The following is a 21,069-nucleotide window of genomic DNA, read 5'->3' on the forward strand; positions in this document are numbered from 1 at the left end:
GAGGCACAAAGAGATAAAAACACGAGGTCACTTTTCCCCCCCTTCAGTATCCATTGTAGCTCCAGAGTTCCAGGAATTGGTCCCGATGGCCAAATTCAGTATCTTCCGCAGTTGATCGTGCCCTGGTCCTGTTAACAGGAAGAGGCATTCTACGTGATGTGCAGGAAGGAATCGAGGGAGAAGTAGTCGGAGAACTGTCACAGAGGAACCTTCTGCCTCTTTTCTTATTTATCCCACCACGGAGTAATCGTTCTTTCTGACTCTTCCTTTGGACAGTTAATGCCAAAACATTTTTGGCCGAGGCTGTAATCTAGGATCAGGAGCCACCAAAGTTTATTTAAGAATTGGAGGCAGGTGGATATCCATTAGTTGATGGCAGCCGATGAAACAAGAGAAGCATCTGCAGCCCTTAGGTGCAGCCTGGGCTTGCCTGAGCCAGGGTAACCCAGCTTCCCAGCCAGTCTTCACTAACGAAGCTTGACTACAGGCACTACCCAGTGTGAGGCTGCCCACTGTTAGATGCCGTACCCATGCCCTGTTAGAAATAGGGGCATATTTTTCTAGAGATGGTAGAGGTTAGCTGACTCGAGATCCCCTCATCTAATATTTTGCTATCGAGCCCTCTGAGCAAGAACCATCTGGTCTTTATTTGCTTGCCAACTTCAAAATAACCCATCTACCCACCCTTCGTGCTTGATTCTACTTTAGGAATTCATTTTCCATATCCACTCACACAATACAGCTTGAATACAAGTGTCTTCCTTAAGATTTTATCACCTTTGTCTGATTCCTACTGTAATTCCCTGGCACAGACCCTTACCTTTCAATTAAGAGAAAATACCCAGATTGTATATTGGGTTAAAGACATTCCCTCTAAGCTTGCCCTTTTTTTTTTTTTTTTTTTTCCCTTCCAAACATTCGTTTTCAATGCCTTAAAAGGTTCAGGGGCCATCATCTAGGGCTTGGACAACCCTAGTCTTAGTCATAGTTAGGCATTAATATCTGCAGTGTTAACTATGAATAACCCACCCTGTCCCACTCCCACATCCAGTCCCCAGCATAGAGAATGGGACTTTACCGTGAACACCAGGAACCATTGTCGCTGTGAATACCAGCAACATTGATGAGTGAAACAAGTAAAATTAATTTAAGACTTGAGAATTAAGCCTTAGGCTAGTGGTGATAGAACCAGGATTTGAACCGACTTGATGGATGTGAATCTGACCTTGAGGTCTTAGGACCTGCTCTTGAGGTTAATAGTCCAGATTTGTTGTCATCTTCGCAAAATTACAAAGTAGAAGAAGTCGGGATTGTGGAGAAGGAAATGGGCTACCTGTGTTCTTTCATGGTTCCCTTTTTTCTTGATTGAAAGGAAGACCAATATTCTGTTGCCTGTGAAAAGAACAGTGAGTCTTTATTTCCTTTCCAGTGGCCATGTTTTAGATGAATTGCTTTCATTTCGAATATGAGAAGTCAACTTTAATGTCAGAAAATTTCAGTCCCCTTTGCTCACGCACATGTACGCACACACACAATATGTAATTTCACGTGGATTCAATAACTTCAGAGTCAGTTAAACTGCTTGGCGGATATGAAAATATTTATCAACTTTCAAATTGAATAGAGTGGAGAGAAAATGATAAAACAAATTAAACTGTAAAGTTCTTCAACATCAGTAAGTTTCACACAGCTGCAGGGATAACTCGACGAAAGGACATGTTCAGCCAGATGGCCTGCGCTGGCCTCCTTCCCATTCCCGCAAAAGATATGTTATTCACTCCCAGGGTAACTCAGGGAAAGAGCTGATTATGGAATTAAAACAACCAATGTCCAATTAACCCCTGTTTTGGTCAATGTTTCCTACACAGTTTGGATAATTGGCATACTTTAGTTCCGTCAAGGGAGGCAGCTGGTTTATTGGTGAGTTCAAGCTCCTGGGAATAAGGAATTTGAAATTCTGTTATCAGCTCTGCCCCTACAAACTAAGTATGACCTCGGACAACTTACTTACCTCTTCATGTCATCACATTTCCCCATTTGAGAATTGGAGATACATGTTGCTCTCAGACCATCCAGAGGTGAAGGCACTGTAGGAAAAGTAAGGGAGAGTGTTGATACATTGCAGATAAGACTGTCAATAAAATGGTACAGTAGTAGGGGCGCCTGGGTGGCTCAGTGGGTTAAGCCTCTGCCTTCGGCTCAGGTCATGATCTCAGGGTCCTGGGATCGAGCCCTGCATCGGGCTCCCTGCTCAGCAGGGCACCTGCTTCCCTTCCTCTCTCTCTCTGCCTACTTGTGATCTCTGTCTGTCAAATAAATAAATAAAATCTTTAAAAAAAAAAAAAAGGTACAGTAGTATTATGTAGTATTATTATAATATTATGAGGTTGCTGTAGTTGCACAGAACAGAGGCCCACTCAACTCATGTACGGAGGCTTCACTAGAGACATGCAGTAAGTTCAGGAACCCAGCGACAGGAGTGCGTTGCACCTCCTTGAAACTAGAAAGCCATTCAACAACTCCTGACTGTCCCTTCTTTCTTCCTTTTGCCTTCCTCGTCGTTGCTTCTCTGTATGTGCCTCCTTCATTCCTCTTTTCAGCATACTGATGCCTCCCTATTGTCATCTCTGTGTTGTGGCCTCATTAAAGCAACCCAAAATGAAGGTTTTCCATCTCACTGAATTTCCCATCCCAAGAGAAGAAATGAATCAATCCAGTTTAGGCAGGTTCCGAACCTCCCCACATTTCCCTGTGCCCTGGGGACTGGGAACAGATACAATTTACGAAAAAGATCTAGGGAAGAAAGAAATGATCGCTATCTTTTGTACCTAAACTTACTCTTTGGTTTATGGAAACATGTCTTATAAAATATTAGAAAATTAAGGAATAAATTAGCTAGGTTATTCAATTATTTTATAGATCCAAGCATTTTTTTTAAGTTTTCCAGGATATATAGAGAATATGTTAAAGCATTCAACAGATAATTTTTTTTTTAAAGATTTTTTTTTTTAATTTTATTTATTTGAGAGAGAGAGACAGTGAGAGAGAGAATGAGCGAGGAGAAGGTCAGAGAGCGAAGCAGACTCCCCATGGAGCTGGGAGCCTGATGTGGGACTCGATCCCGGGACTCCAGGATCACGCCCTGAGCCGGAGGCAGTCGTTTAACCAACTGCGCCACCCAGGCGTCCCTCAACAGATAATTTTGAGTGTCTCTAATCTATTAGGCACAGGATACAAACACAAAAGACAATCTCAGTTCTCAAGGAACTTTATGCGGTGATGGGCAAATGAAATTTTTCTTCTTTTTTGCAAAGATCTGGTGCTACAGCCATGACGAATAGAATAGTTAATATTAAAAAATACCAGATGTTGGGGTGCCTGGGTGGCTCAGTGGGTTAAGCCTCTGCCTTCGGCTCAGGTCAATCTCAGGGTCCTGGGATTGAGGAGCCTGCTTCCCCATCTCTCTCTCTCTTTCTCTGCCTGCCTCTCTGCCTGCTTGTGATTCCTCTCTGTCAAATAAATGAATAAAATCTTTTAAAAAAAAAAAAGATGTTATACTAAAGTGTTTTACGTACATATGTCATTTAAGACAACAGCTTCATGAATGTTGGGAACCTCACACCAGCTTTATGAGGTAGATTCTGTGATTCCTGTTTTCCAACTAAAGAATCTGAGCCCCAGGATGGATAGGTGACCGACCAGAGTCACCTGCTGATGAATGACAGAGTCAGGAATCCACAGAATTCTCTGAAACACTGTGCTTTGTGGCCCTTCTAATAAAAACCAAGAGACAGGACAATAGAGACAAGATTTTGGAGTAGAAAAAGTAATCCAAAGTTTTCAGAGTGCTGTAAATGTATTTGCCTTACCAAAATGTTTCCAAATTCACTTAAGCTCTACTGGATGGCAGTTTCACATGCTAATAAGAAAGGCTAGAACCAACTTGGGTTTGGATGAGCTACTTAATGGCCTGTTTAACCACTCACTCAATTGCTCTTAGCTTTACTACCTTTGTTCGTTAAAATGTGAATGAGGATAATATACTATTAACCAACCCCGTAAGAAGAAATGAAGGAAATATATCTTGGTATTTCATTGGAGGAGGAGATGTGGCTTAAAGCACTTGGGGAAAATCAGGGTCTTTTTAATTTAGAGTAAACAGCAAAGGAATCCACAGTTTGTAGCAGAAAGCCCCCAGGAGCTTTTTAGACACTGCTTTGGCCAGCCAGGAATATGTAAAGAATTGTATTTTTGGAGCATCTGGGTAGCTCGGTCAGTTAAGCGGTCAGTTAAGCGTCTGCTCAGGTCATGGTGTCTGGGTCCTGGGATTGAGGCCTGCATTGGGCTCCGTGCCCAGCAGGAAGCCTGCTTTTCTCTCTCCCACTCCCCTGCTTGTGTTCCCTCTCTCGCTGTGTCTCTCTCTGTCAAATAAATAAATAAAATATTAAAAAAAAAAAAAAAAGACTTGAATCTTTATAGCACCCACCACAGACTGGAGCCCGAGAACTTTTGTCTTCTTTTGTTTGTCTTTTTTGTTAGACTCCTGTCAACAATGAAATTTTAACTCTCTTACCTAGAACTTAATGAAGTGCTAGATTTAGTGGAATATGGCAGTTCTTTTCTCGGGTCTGAAGGATAATTGCAGGCCTAGCCCAGTTTTCTGAGGCCTCTAAAGGACCAGCCCTCAGGCTAAAAGGAGACAAGAGGATAGCCCAGTGTAGGGAAGAATTTTTATACTGTTGCACTTGTGCAAATGTGAAACAAATTCTCTACATAATAGGTAACCTTTACTGAGTGCCTGCTCTGTGCCCAGGCACTGTGCTGTGCACTCTGTGAACACTGGAACATTTAGCCCTCACAGAGGCTCGACTAAGTTTTTGCACATTTGTAAATAAAACTTTCAAGAGTAGTTAACGTGCTTAAAGTCAGACAGTTTACTAACGAATTGATAAGAATAGTTTGGTAGGTGGAAGAGCTAGAAATTGAACCCAGAGCTGTCTAGTTCCAAAAGATACCACCTTGGAAGACAGTCCATGGTCACCGAAGGTTTTGGGGAAAAAAACTAGACAATCAGAGTTAGTAAATGGGTTATAAAGTGGCTTAAGCATTCTGTGGAATGACTGGTTAGGCAGACCTTTCACTTCTCTTTCAACCGTTAAATTCTAATCCTGTAGTGTATATAGAATCAATTTGCAAGACGTACTGTTAGGGAAATGATAGCCGGCGGTAGAGTCATTACAAGAAAATAGGTTTCTCTTTATAAAAATTAGCTCTTCTGCCAATTTTATACAAATTCTATAAATTTGTTTTCCCGATATTATGCAGACTATGATGTTGGTCAGTTTAGCTTTAAAAAGAAGTCATGAGTCCAAGTGAAGAAAGTGCCAGGAAAAGAAAAAAAATTATAATGAATGACAAGAGAATTTGATTAGAAAGCTCTGTATCTTTAAAGCCAATGACTAAATAGCTTTTGGAATACATTAAGGTGTGTTTTGTTTTTAACATATATTTAGGAGTGGTTTACTGTACATTTTAGAAACCTTGAGTTTTCAAAATCTTATCCATCTACGTCCAAGTTAATTTTTTGGACTCATGTGACTCCCTCGCCTCCTCAGACCTGAGACACATTATTTAGGCTTTAACACCATACCAGGAAGCAGGAAGAGACCTGAAGTTTACCCCTTCAGCGTGGGTCAGAAGAGTCAATGTCCTGATTTTATATCACTACCAAAAACACCATGCAGATAAGGCGAAAAGTAGAAAAGACACAGCAGTGACAGCTTGATCTCCTGCATCAGTATTCAAGACCTGCTTGGATAATATTTGTTTTTATTGAATTGGTTATTCTTTAGTTTTTAAGTCTTCAAAAAATAATTCAATTACTTTTATGTCCTCTAATTGAATCACTTTGGTAGGATATTGTTTTTATTTAGCCAGACACAGTAAAATCTCACACTTAGAATTCTAAAGGTTCAAATGAAAAAGATTATCCTAAGAATAGCTTTGACCAACTTGATTTCATCTTTATCACATAATTTAAAGGGTTCAAGTTCTTTATGATGATTGTCTGCTTCAGTGATTGATCTTTAAAATGGGCATAGAGAAACAGTTTCTCAATTGTGGTTGATACAGCTGTGAATTAAGGTTAATTCATAAAACCTTTCTTTTCCCCATTTTGTCATAACTGTTTTTTAGGATTTGGTATGTCTGGCTTTGGGGAATAAATCTTTCAATGTATTAACTTCATTTCTTCACATATCTCCGTCATATGAAAATTTAACAAAATAATATTATAATGTTAAATAGGTTTTAATCAATTTTCTGTAAAGTATAGAGTACAGTTTGAAGAGGGGAAAAATGGTAAAAAGCTTTATGTTATCAGTATTCTGAAACATTTCCCCATTCTAGATATAGTCTGTGGGCATATTAGATCTTGTAAATCTTGACTGGAGAGACACTAATTAAAAGAAATTCAATGAGTGTGATCAGTTTTTATATATACATATGTATAAACAGATGTTGAAAAAGAAGATGTTCCTGTGAAAACTAAAATCTTCTAAATATATATATATATATATATTTCTAAAATGTTTAAAAGTTGATGTTTTCTAACAGAATACTAGTCACACTATCTTCCAAACCTAGAACTTTCTGCATAGGACAAAATACTTTATTACTCTGTAATTTTGTGGTTTATTTTTTATTCCTTTATATCCAGAATGAAGGAAAAAAGGGTATCTTGAATTCAGAACCAAACATTATAAATAGCATTATCATACCATCTTAAAAACATTTTTTAAAAAGATTTTATTTATTTATTTGTCAGAGAGAGAGAGAGTATGAACATCAGCTTGAACGGGGGTGGGGGGGGAGCAGGCTGTGGGAGAAGCAGGCTCCCCACTGAGCACAGAGCCCAATGAAGGACTGGATTCCAGGACCCAATGATCATGCCCTGAGTCAAAGGCAGACGCTTAACCAACTGAGTGACTTAGACCTCTCATATCATCTTAAATCTTAAAGTACTTTAGAGTTATGACAGTGGGCCCCTCATTTTATAGACTCAGATTCCAAGAGGCTAACTTGTTGCATGTTCTACTAGGAACACTACCTCTGCCAGGTGTGGGACATGAGGATGACAGAGATGTAATGCTTGCCTCTAAGTTGCTTACCCTCTAGTTGAGGACCAGGCATAAACAAATAAAATACGATTTTGCAATGAGATAATTGAATGATCTACTGAGGGCTGTGGAGTCCCAGAACTGGAAAACTATCCTCAGCCTCTGTAGTTCGGGGAAGGCTGTCCAAGGAAGGGGTAAGTCCTCAGCTGAGGCTTACAGAATAAAAGAGGTGTCTTATTCCTTTAGCTTGAGAGTAGGCAAATGGGGCTTATTTTATGATTCAAAAATGTATTACCTGATGCATTTTAAAGTCTGATACATTTCATGAGACGAGGATGATTGATTGTAGGGATTGTGTGGGTGAATGGGGGAGAGGGCACTGAGTAGAAGGTTCTTTACTCTCTATCCATTATTCTCAAACTATTATGTCTTATTCATGTGTAATGACAAGAATTTAAATATGAAACAAATAATTCATTTTATAAATGCTATAATTGAAAATACAATAAGGACCAAACAACCAAGCAAAATATAAATAGTAGAAAGTATTGATGTAAGGATTTCAGTCGTTGATGTTAGAGTTGAACAAAGTACTAAGCATAGAAGTGATCGAAATAGTGTATATGTGCCATTCCACATATCATCATTCTGTCAAAAAAAGAAAAATGATATACATGATACCCTGAGAATCTCATAAAGCTAGAGTGTGTGATTTTTTGATGTAAAAATGTTTTAATTTCATTAAGTAATGCTAATGGTAGATAGTAGTGGTGGTTTTTAAGGGTCTTAATTGCTGAAGTCAGAGTTGTTCTGAAATGTCTTTGGTCTAATGAGCGAAGTCAGAAAAGCCCTGACTTCTGTTACTGCTGTCCTTCTCACTTCTTCCCCAGCTCGAGAGGAGCCTCTTCCAAAGCCTCCTTACTACCCTGCCCCCCTGGGTCTGTATTTGTGGCTGAGTGTCAGGTACCCCAGCAAGGGCCATAAGTAGACTGTCCCTGAACGCACTGAACAGACCCGAGACCTGGATAGCAGCACAGCTGGAGCTCACGCTGGTAGGCCTGCCTGTAGTCACTGAGGTGATTGCTGCAAACATCTGCTTACGTGCCCAGTGAGCACAAGACAGGTTGGAGGAAAGTATGGGTGGCAATTTCTTCAATAAAAATGAAACAATTTAAATAAATAACCTGTTGACGGTTGCTATGCCAGTAGCTCCATCTTCCTAGTTGAAGAACATATTTTTAATGTTACACTTTAATATTTAAAGACAGAAATTCTCCAGGTACATTGTGCATACTCTCGTTTTTTGTTTATTAATCCCCTGGGGTGGGACCCTGTTGGCTATTGACATCTTTTCCTTACAGATACCGTCATTATGTCTGTCTGCCCAGGGATTGTGTCTATAGTGATGTTTCTCTGCCTCAGGCTGACTAAAACCTTCAATTAGGAAAGCTCTGTATTCTGGGCCAACACAGGCAAGAATGATATTGTGATGTTTACCATTTCTGGAAAATCAAGTCAGAGTTCATGGACCTTTCATAGCAAAGCAGCCCTTTCATCCAGGCAGCACATAAAGAAGGATGTTAATTGGTGAACTGATTAATTGATAGATGATTCCTCTAAATAGACATTAATAGTGTATTTTATAAGGAACTTTATTTAAAAGAAAATAAATGTCAGTAGATTTCTGTCATCAAATTTTGATATACTAATTAGTATCCATTACTAGTCATTTTACTACACCCACATTCTTTTTCTGCCTGGTAAAGGAAGTTCCACTTTTTGTGGCATTTCATTGGATACATCTGTTTTTTATCTTTCTACTTTGTAACTGAGAAACCCAGTCTTCCTACCATAGTACAATTCTGGTATTTTCCTTTAAACCTATTTAATTATCAAAAATAATTTTGCAAAATGAAAATCTGATCATTGAGAACGTCTACATGTACATACATTATAATTTACAAATTATATAAAACTATAGCAGGTGATACTGGATTTAAGAAGAAAAGCTTTTATAGTATGAATCTACCCCCAAAGCATTGTGTGCCCTTAAAAATGATGATTTTTTTAAAATAAATTTTCTTTTTTTTAAGATTTTATTTATTTGACAGAAACCGCAAGTAGGCAGAGAGGCAGGTAGAGAGAGGGGGGGAAGCAGACTCCCTGCCGAGCAGAGAGTCCGATGTGGGGCTTGATCCCAGGACCCTGGGATCATGACCTGAGCTGAAGGCAGAGACTTTAACCCACTGAGCCACCCAGGAGCCCCCAAAATGATGATTTCTTGATCAGAACAGGAACATTCATTACATAACTCTTGGTTCATAAATGTAATTTAATATAAATTCAATACCTTGTTTGAACAGCTAAAACAAAAGGCATGGTTTTGTTAAATAATTGCACTGTTCAATAATATATTCCACTAAGAAACACTTTTATTGCTGTTGTCAGTGACCAAATTTTCTTCTTATAATTTATAATAACTTCTTATAAGTTATCATGGAAGACTTTGGATATGTTCTAAAATTTTTCTGGTTGAACCAATTTTTAGCAGTTAAATCTGTGTATTTGGTAAGAAGTAGCCCAATATTGAGAAATATATGATTAATTTCCATTTCAGCTGGTACAAAGGCATGAAGGGTCGGGGACCAGGGAATGATTCAGGGACCTGCAAGTTAAATTAATTCCAAATTGTCACATGGCAAAGATTGGTAATAACAAATTAATATGCAAGCATACACATGCACATACATATACACAAGTTTCTTCTTGTGTTCTGTGATCAATGCGACATTTTAGGCAGAATATGCTTTATAACAAAAAGTGCACGAAGATCTTGTCTTCATAGATGGGGAACATTTTTAAAACAGAGTGTACCCTGTGAGTAAATGCAGAGTATCTGGTAAGTGTACTTAAAACCTCAGGAGCTTTGATCAAATGCCAGCTGTTACATCAGTTCTGTTGGTAATCTTTCTTACTGATCTGTGACCTTGACCTTGTGCTTGTATCTGTATCTCAAATCTATTTTTGGGATGGGAAGACCATAGTTGAATTTAATAGGATTTATGCTACAATCTCAAAGGATGTCCTGGGGTATGTGTGTGTATACATAATACATACACATGTACACACACACACAAACACACACATACACACACACACACACACACACACAGTGTAAACACTTAATTCTAGGAGGAGAAAGCACCATTTTTCATTATACTTTTATATTTTGATAGGGATTGGAAAATATACTTTTGAAAACGAATAGAAAGGAAGCACCAGTTACTTTGAAGAGCTCTTGCAAAAGGTTAATAGAACCTATACCTTCTATTTATTTTATATTTAAACACTTTTTTCCCACATTGATGTGCTACCAAAATAATGTGTCAGTGAATGTTTTGTGTTTCTTCAGAGAAACTGTTGTTTCCTCAAGAACAGTAGGAGGCAGTGAACAGACATTAATATTAATGCTAAGTAAACATCGTATGTATTCTTTATCATATAAGGATTCTCTTCTAGGTTTTTAAAAGTTGTAGCTAGAATTCATGTTAGCTAAGAGCATTCTAGTTTCCTAGCTAATGCAGCCCAGCATCCAGGAAAGCATTCCATTTTGGGCGTAGAAATTGTCGGGCCGTCGAGCTCTTTCTCTAGCTCCTTTCATTCTGTGAGCCTTTTTTGACTTAAAAACCTCCAGCTTTTTCATCTTAATTTCTATTTAAAATAAATTTTTTAATAAACTGTAGAGGCAGAGTAAAAGGGATAGTGGCTTTTATTGGATCGGATTGTATACATAAGCCTTCAGAACAAAGAAGCTCTTTATTTTGCTATATCAGTTATAGGGGTTATCTGTTTCTGTCATCTGGACAAATAATTGTCCTCTCGCTCATATGCTTTTATCTACGTTATCAAGGATCCTAAATCTTTACTATTGCATTTTATGTAGTATGTAGTCACTGTGAGATAAGCCAAAGCTCCAGTTTGAACATTAGCTCATATTTGGCTTTTAAGTAAATATCTGTTTGAAATTCTGCGCCACCCCCCAAAGACAGCAGCGAAGATAAATAATTTGGGGGGTATTGGATGTGCCAGGTGTATGGCTGTTTCAAAATCATTTCCTTCCCTCAGAATTCACTAAAAAGACTATAACACATCTTGGTCAGGACTATTTCCACAACTTTATGATAAGATTATCATCTTTCTGATTAAAATGCTGTCATGTTCATCAACTACAATTTGATAAATTACTTGGAATCAGAGAAATAAAATTTTAGAGTTGAAGAGGTCCTCCGATACATGTCCTTCTATTAAACACTTGAGTAAGTCAAGCACTAGTGTGTTCTAGGGAATCTCTTTGAACAGGGAATGTGAGTGACACTATTTTACTCTTATGGAAGCAGCTGACAGCAAGTTAAAGCTGATGGACCTGGAAGTTAGGAGCAAATTTGGCCTTGGGCAAAAATATGTAAGTCCCTCAGGTTGTGGTGCAGAGCAATCTGGACACCTGCTTTCCTCACTACAGTGTCAGTGACTTCTGTTAACAATCTCTGAAGACTATTTACATTTAAAATGAGAACGCCTGGGAGAGGGCAAGAAGCTCTTATGTTCTAATTTAATGTTGAGGCCCCCAGTAGAGCAGAGTGTTTTTAAATAAGTTTATTTTCCTAGTACCCATCAAATTGTACAACCACACATCCGTCTTTTGATGACGATACTACTACAGGGAAAATTACTCTCTTGGTATTCAAATTATAGCAAAGGACATTAACAAATATTTATTCCTTTTTTTCAATGAGAAATATATTCTGATAAGTGAAATTTCAGGCTTCCTCTTTGACCATACCCTTTTTATTCCCCCTTGAAATGGCAGCAATTGAATGTTTCTTTCACTTTTTGTTCCTTAATTTTTTTTTTTTTAAACTGACTTTTGCCCATTTCTGCCACTGATTTATTATGCTTCTCTTATAGCGGGGGTCAGTCTGTTAGATTTAGTTTTAATAAAATGATAGTTATAATAATTAAAAGAATAACAAATGATATATATAGTTTTTTAGATGAAATAACTCAGTTTTTCAAATGTTTACAAATACTTAGAATTCCTTTGTTTTTCCAGTTTGAAATAATTGACATACATTACTATAAGTTTAAGGTGTACAGTATAGTGGCTTGATTTACGTATATTGTAAAATGATTACCACAATAGATTTAGCTAACTTCCATCTTCTCATATAAATACAATTTAAAAAAAAAGAGAGAGAGAAGGAAAAATATTTCTTCTCATGATGAAAACTCTTAGGATTTACTCTCTTAACGACTTTCCTAGATAGCAAACAGCAGTGTTGTTTTATTTTTGTTTATTTCTGTAGATTCTACATATAAGTGAGATCATATCATATTTGCCTTTTTCTGTCTGATTTACTATTTCACTTAGCATAATGCTTTAGAGGCCGTCCATGTTGTCACAAAATGGTAGGATTTCCTCTTTTTGTGGCTGAATAATATTCCTCTGTGTGTGTGTGTGTGTGTGTGTACACAGCTTCTTTTTCCATTCATCCATCAACCGTAGACACTTAAGTTATTTCTCTATCTTGTCTCTTGTTAATCATGCTGCTCTAAACAGGGATGCAGATCTGTTTTCAAGTTAGTATCTTTTTTTGCTTTGGATATAGTCTCCGGAGTAGAATTGCCAGATCATATGGTAGGTCTATTTGTCATTTTTTGAGGATCCTCCATACTGTTTTCCATAGTGGCTGTACCAATTTACAAACACACCAAGAGCGTACGAGGGACTTTTCTCTCTACACCCACATTGGCATTTGCTCTCTCATTCTAACAGGCATGAGGTGATGTCTCATTGTGGCTTTAATTTTCATTTCCCTAATGACTAGTGATGGTAAGCATATTTTTTCATGTATCTCTTTTGGAGAAATATGAGGACTATTCAAGTCTTTTGCCCTTTTTAAAAATGGGTTATTTGGGTTTTTTCTATTAAGTTGTATGAGTTTCTTATATTTTTTGGATATTACCCTTTATCAGATATATGGCTTCCAAATATCTTTTACCATCCCATAAGTTATCTTTTCACTTTGTTGATTATTTCTTTTGCTGTGTGGAAGCCTTTTACTTTGATATAGTCTAATTTTTTTTAATTGCTTGTGCTTTGCTTTATTGCTGGGTGTCATATTCCAAAAATCATTACCAAGACCTGTGTCAAGGAGCTTTATTCCTATGTTTTCTTCCAGGAATTTCATGATTTCAGGTCATACTTTCGTCTTTAATTCATTTTTGTGAATAGTATAAGACATGGGTCCAGTTTTATTCTTTTACATGTGACTATCCAGTCATGCCAACACCAATAACTGAAAAGGCTATCTTTTCTCCATTTAGTATTCTTGACTCTTTTGGCAAATATTAGTTTATTTCTGGGCTCTAGATTTTGTTCCATTGGTCTGTTTGTTTTTATACTAATACTATTTTGGTGATTATAACTTTATAGTATAGCTTGAAATCAGAAAGTGTGATGCCTCCTGCTTTATTCTTCTTTCTAGCTGCCCTCCCCCCCCCACCGCTATTCGGTGTCTTTTGTGGGTCCATATAAATTTTAAGAGTGTTATTTTATACTTCTGTTAAAAAAAAAAAAAGCCATTGGGCTCTCGATAGGGATTGCATTGACTCTATAGGTGGCTTTTCGTAGAAGTGACATTGTAACAGTATTAATTGTTCCAGTCCATGAATACAGGATAACTTTTCATTTATTTGTCTTTTTCCTTTGCTGTCATCATTGTAGTTTTCAGAGTAGAGATTATTCACTTAGTTAAATTTATTTCTAAGTATCTTATTTTTGATGCTAGTGTAAATAGAATCAATTTCTTTTTTAGAAAATTTGTTGCTAGTATACAGAAATGCTACTGATTTTTGTATGATTATTTCGTATCTTGCAGCCTTACTGAATTTATTGATTGCATCTAACAAAATTTTGGTTGGTTGAGTCTTTAGGATTTTCTTTTTTTTTTTTTTTTAAGATTTTATTTATTTATTTGACAGATGGAGATTACAAGTAGGCAGAGAGGCAAGCATAGGGGGGTGAAGCAGACTCCCTGCTGAGCAGAGAGCCCTATCCGGGGCTCCATCCCAGGACCCTGAGATCATGACCTGAGCCGAAGACAGAGGCTTAACCCACTGAGTGAGCCACCCAGGTGCCCCTAGGATTTTCTATATATAAAATCATTTAATCTGCAAATGGAGACAGTTTTTGCTTTTTCCTTTCTAATTCTGATACCTTTCATTTCTTTTTCTTGCCTGATTGCTCTAGCTAGGACTTCTAATACCATATTTAATAGTAGTGGCAAGACTGGACACCATTGTCTTGTTCCTGATCTAAGACCAAAAACTTTCAACTTTTCATCATTGAGTGTGTTGTTAGCTGGGGGCTTGTCACATATGGTTTTTATTATGTTGAGATATTTCTTCTGTGGCAAATTTGTTGAGTTTTTGTCACAAATAGATGTTGAATTTTGTCAAATGCTTTTCTGCATCTAGTAAGATGATCATCATTCTTTTCTTTCATTCCATTAATATGATGTGTCACATTAATTGATTTGCTGGTCTTAAATCTGTACATCTCAGGAATTAGTCCCATTTGATCATGGTAAATGTTTCTTTTAATATGCTGCTAAATTTGGTTTACTAATATTTTATTGAGAATTTTTTTAATCTGTATTCATCAAGGTACCTCATCTTTCATTTTTTGTAAGGGTATGACAAAAATTGGTGTTAATTCTTCTTCAAAGTTCAGTGAAACTCACCAGTGAAGCCATCTGGTCCTGGGCTTTTCTTCATTGGGAGATTTTTGAGTACTAATTCAATCTCCTTACTAGTAATGTCTCTTCGGATTTTCTATTTTTTTCCTGATTCAGTCTTGGTAAGTTGTATGTTTCTAGAAGTTTTTCCATTTCTTATAGGTTGCCTAGTTTGTTGGAGTATAGTTGTTGATAATAACCTCTTATGATCCCTTTCATTTCTGTGGTATCAGTAATGGCAATATCTCCTTTTTTATTTATAGTTTTTGTTGACTTGGGTAAAAATAATTTTTTTATTTATAATAGGGGGTTCACTGTAGTCTTTACTTCTTTTTTTTTTTTTTTTTTAAAGATTTTATTTATTTATTTGAGAGAGAGAGCATGAGCGAGGAGAAGGTCAGAGAGCAAAGCAGACTCCCCATGGAGCTGGGAGCCCGATGTGGGACTCGATCCCGGGACTCCAGGATCACGCCCTGAGCCGAAGGCAGTCGTCCAACCAACTGAGCCACCCAGGCGTCCCTGTAGTCTTTACTTCTTAAGGAAGCCCCAGGACCCTCAATCTGAAATGTTATTTTTTCTTTCTTGTTCTGTGAAATTTAGTGTTGAGTTTCATGTATTATAACTTCTCATTGGCCTGGAAAATGTTTGGTGTTACATCCTTTTGATAAATTTTAATAAATAAAAATCTTGGATTTTTGTTCCCTTTTCAACTTTTAAAACTTTCTTTCAAAGTCTCACCTTAGAGAACACCAAGAGTTTTCTTAATTATTTACCTCAATTTGTATTGATTTAATGGAAGTTTCAATAATAAGGACTTTGAAATCTTCCTAGTACTCAGATATTTTTCTTTAAATGCTTAGTGAAACATCTTAATATTTTTCTTAGCCTGTTGTGTGAAGCATTCCTAAAATATTCTACAGTGGAAATTAGGTAATATTGTCCAATAGGAGTTATTCTTGAATGTCACATTTCAGTAGACTTTCAGTTACTTTTGCATTTTGAGGAACCAGAGCCAAAAATTAAAAAGCTCATTAGAGTGATATTGGAGAAGTGCCTTTAAATTCAGTACTCAAACAGGTATTACTTGATAATGGAGAAGAGAGTGGAAGAGATTTCATGGAAACAATTGGAAGTCATGAGGTATTCACTAGACATAATTTTAAAACCATACAAAGTGAATTCATAGGTGTTTAGTCATTGAAATGTGTTTCTAATGGAGAATTTGATGCAAGTAAGATACTGAATCCTTTACAGCTGGAGGAAGACCTTTCTCATTATTTATTTATTGTCAATTAAAAGTAGTCACACGTGCAAGAATTCTATTAGATTCATCTTTCATTTATCCAAATAAAAATCTGTTTTGCCATTTTAAAAAGTGCTTAAAAATTCAGTAGATTTTCCCTTTCCTTAATAAGCCGTTTCCAAATAGGGAATGCAAAATGCATTGCAATGAAAATAGTTTAACTACTTCAAAGAATCAATATAACACTCATTTGGGAACTCTTAACATGCAAATTATTTACAACTATCTTATTGATTAAAGTTCTAAAAAAAAAAACCTTAGACTTCAACATAATTTCATATTTTTCAGGTACTTAAAATGTAGCTTTAAAAAACTACACTCTGAATTCACACATTTTACTAGATAGACATCTAACTAAACTAACCTATATGTTGAAGTTTGAATCTTTCCCCAGTTTTGTGCATATGGTCAAGATTCCATGGACTTTTTTAATGTTATAAAGTAGTTTTACATGAATTTTATTAAATTATCAGGAACTGCATTAATCCTTGATATACTGTCAAGCAGGGTTCTTTGGATCTGGTGTTAGTTTTTGAAACTTTTTTTTTTTTTTTTTTTTACTATTTCTAACTAGTAGGAAGGATTATATTGCATGTCTTTAACTCTTCTTTTAACATTTTAATCAATGTGTTTTTAATAGGAAAAGAACAGTTATCTTGCTATTACTATATGTGCCAAATCAAAGATATGTTACAGAACCTTAGTGACCTTAATTTTCCCATACCATTAAGTATTTTGCCATTTTCTGGTCTTAAGAATTAATTCATTATTTATTTCCAACTGTGCCAATTAAAGACTAAAAAGAATAAGCCAAGAGAAAATAATGGAAGTGCCTAGAATGATGATGCAGTAGTGAAATAAGCCATCATTATATCATCTTCAGTTTCCTTATTGCATAGCCCATTAATTCTGTATCATTTTTCATGAATGTTTAAAAAGTCTGGAGACACTGTCTTTGTAGTCTTCCTGTTCTAAGCCTTTAGTAAACACAATGGAAAATTCAGCATTTTCCATTTTCCATCTGTAATGTCAAAGAAAAGAAAGTTGACCTGGGAAGATGTTCCAATTAGATGAATCAGAGGATGACTGCAAAGAGAATGATTAGTAGTACTCCACACATGAATGGTGATGGTGACATTGACCGTATAAGCCACATCTCTCACGTGGTCTTCAGATGACAACATCCTCAATGAATTTTTTCACACTCAGGAATCAGTGAGTGAACAATATAGTCCAACGTTATAGTTCTTTTATATTTTTCCAGGTTTATTGAGGTATAATTAACATGTGACATTGTGAAGGTTTAAGGTCTACAGTGTGGTGGATATGCACATTTTTGCAAAATGATTCCCATAATAAAGTTAGTAAATATACCCATCACCTCACATTGTTCCCACAACACTATAGTTCTAAAAACAAAAAGGAAATACAGTATTTCATCTGGTCAGTTGACTTCAATAAGAAGGGCTTCATCACTCACTATTTTGTGACAAGAACCTCAACTGTTCTGTTTTGCTCAAAGGAAGTATGACAGTATTCTTCTTTTATGATGTTGGTACGTCCAAATTTATTTGAAATGATCGTTAAGTGGACAAATATTGAAGGCTGGTTTGTAATAAAAGAGATCAGAAGAAAAGAGATGACATGGATATGAAATAATTCATTAGGTTGGTCAGTATAATTGGTGTTAGTAAGTCTAAAAATAAAAAAATACGTATTTTGCAATTATGAAACAAGTAAGATTTCTGTCTTCTTGTCAGCATCATTATGAGCTTTCAGAGTTCGCTAAAGAAACACATTTTGAATTATACAAGTACAAAAAGAAGACTCGGAGGTGATGATAAAGCTTACCTCTTAGACATGTACCAATCTGGAATTGGTACTTAAAGGATGTTTCCAGGTTCTTGCATAACAGTTGATGAGCTGTCAGTTACCATTATCTTTCAAAACCAGGAAGATACAGAATTAAGAATGTGAAAATTCTTACTTAAAATTCTGATTTTTTTATATTATCCCTTCATTCTTACTTTATTAACTATTCATAAATTGACTTAAATATTAATAAAATGTTTGTTGCACTTAGATGGTAATGGTGATGCCTATTTTTCTTGGTACACTGAGGGTTAAACAAATCCATTAAAATTACAAAGAGCTGATTTTGATTTAGAATGATAAATCTAAAATGAAGATTAAGTCACCTCTTGATATATTATAAAAGATTACACAGAACTTTTTTAAAATCAGTTTTTCTAAAAGTTCTGTGGCACCGCCTTATAAAAATGACAACTAAGTTTCAATTCAATCAGCTTTTACTCTATCACTGGGTAAGTTTAATTTTTTTCTCCTTCATATATGTGCATTTTTAGGGTTCATTAAGTCTTTCTTGGCTTTGCCTGTCATATCTACCAACCTAATGTTTAAATATAACATGTTTTAGTTTCTAAACTAGAATTCTTTACAGAATCTCACGAGAGTTACAAAACGTGTGAGGCCTTCATTTGTTACTTTCTTCTACCTTTTTTTTTCCTGCCCCCTCCTTAGTTTTACAAAGCTCTTGGTTTTCTTTTACCTCCCATAATCCAAATGTTGTGGAAAATTCTGTTCCCTTTGCAAAACCACTTAGCAAGTGTATGCTATATAAGTAAAGTCTCTTCTTTATTGTGTTTGTGAAAAGACCGTTGAGTATCTTTAAATAGATACAGGCTCTAATAAATCATTGTCAAAATTATGGACGTGCACGTAGATCCACTGGTAGGCTATTGAATCACAGTAATTTGTAAAATATTCCAGTTTTAAAATATATTGCTTACCAATCTCTCAAGAAGCCTAATTCTTAATAGTGTGTTGACATTTAGTTATTTTTAACCGAATATGTGTGTTAAGCATCTGGCAGCGTTCTTAAGTAACCTGTATATAAAATAAAAAAGCAAACAAACTCTATGTCAAAGATTCAAAAATAATGTGATGGGGCGCCTGGGTGGCTCAGTTGCTTAAGTGTCTACGTTTGGTTCAGGTTATGATCTCAGGGTCCTGGGATCGACTCCTGCATGAGGCTTCTTGCTTAGCAGGGGGCCTGCTTCTCCCTCTTCCTTTTCTTCTCCCCCTGCTTGTGCTATCTCTCTATCTCAGATAATTTTTAAAATCTTTAAAAAATGTGGTTGTCTTTTTGCTAAAAGAAAATGAGTCGGGATATTATACTAACTACATGATTTTAACTTTAAGAAGTTTATTTATTAGGCGTGGTAATACTTTACATTATATCCTAATATCTGCAGTCTGGGAGAGGTACCATATTCAGTCACCTTGCCTCCTCTTGTTTCTTTTCTAAATTTGTCAGTTAAATTGTATTCTTTATAATGGAAATATGAAAAGGCAAGATTTGGGAAAGCTAGGAAGGGTTGTTAATGATTTCTCCTGCTTCAGTTATTTAAAGGAAAGAAAAGGAAGTTATCAGAAAGTATTTGGCTCACTCAATTCCCTGAAGAGTTTTTAATAGTAGGATCTGAGTGAATTCAAGCCTTAAGTAGTCTCAGAATTCCTGCTTTCTTCGGCATTTCATTTTTGCTAGCATGATGGTAGCTATTGCCACTGAGTGCCTCTTGAAGCAGCATCTCAGGAAATACAGCCTTTCATTTACAGATTCATCGTATTAAAAAACAGATTTCCTATTAAAAAAAGTTCTTTCCTCCCTGTTTCATAATGGTGCTGTTTATATGTTTTCTTTCCCAAAAAAATTAATGAAAAATAACCACATTGACTTAGAATTTTCTGGAAGCAATTATTCATCTTCCCTTCAAGCCTATTCTAAATTTGTTTCCTACCCACTTTCTACAGGGTGCTGTGAGTGCCTCTTGTATACACATGGTAATGTTTACACATATTATGGTAACCACATTTTCTCAACTAAAAATTGGTACAAGTGCCTTGACACATTTTTCTAGATTAATGATTTTTATTTTAAAAAATCTTATAAATTTTTTTTCAAATCACGTATAATAGTTTATTTATACTTTATTTATACTGATAATGAAGTCACACAAAAAGAAATAGCATTGGTGGGGAAAAGAGTATTTTCTATGAGGAACATTCTAGAAATTGAGAATTACAGGTTCATCCATAACCTGTCTTCTTCATCTGCTAGGAATGGACCTCACATTAAAATTTTTACCTAGAGCAATGAGTGAAGATGTAAATTGGATACATTAAACCTCTGATAGACTTGATGAGCATGTAGAGAATCACTCTCTTCTGGTTTAATAGGTCATGGTAAAAACGAAGCTTTGATTATGCTTCAGTGTTTATGAATATGACTAAGACTGTCCCACTTTGCATAGGCCTGTAAGATACTTAGACTTGTCAGTCTTCCATTTCTTTGAAAACAGAAATCCTATAGATTACTTAACAGAATTTGCGATGTTTCAAGGATGCTATCAGAAGTAGTACTCAACCCTACACCCAGCTCATCAGATGAGTCCACGTCACATGATCTCTTTTCTTTTCTGCACCTCTGCTTCTGTTCCCTCATAAGCTCCCAGTAAAATAAGAAGGCTAATTCTAGCTCCCTTATAGAGCTACATCACTATAAAAGAGACTTAGCATTTATATTACTCTGCAAAGTGTTCATGAAAATTCAGAAACTTGGTGTGCTTTGGAAGACAGTTACATAATGCCAAAATATTTTCTCTAATTGATTTGCAATGTGGATTGATTCATAGGATTTCCAGTGGCAAGTTGCAGTTTAATAGGAATGGCAAAATATGTTACCAAAGAACTGTCTACAATGCATATATGTGTATGTACATTATGTTTTACGTATGTAAGTATGTTTTACACACACATATGTAGAAACTTA

The 21,069-nt window shown here is 36.0% G+C and overlaps 1 protein-coding gene across 3 annotated transcripts in view; it reads left to right on the forward strand.

Moving 5' to 3' along the window:
- NRIP1 (nuclear receptor interacting protein 1) overlaps positions 1-21,069 on the forward strand; it is a 100,094-nt gene that overhangs the window by 71,600 nt on the left and 7,425 nt on the right. The window lies entirely within an intron of this gene.

The sequence above is a fragment of the Neovison vison genome, chromosome 6 (assembly GCF_020171115.1).
Source record: "Neovison vison isolate M4711 chromosome 6, ASM_NN_V1, whole genome shotgun sequence".
Lineage (NCBI taxonomy): Eukaryota > Metazoa > Chordata > Mammalia > Carnivora > Mustelidae > Neogale > Neogale vison.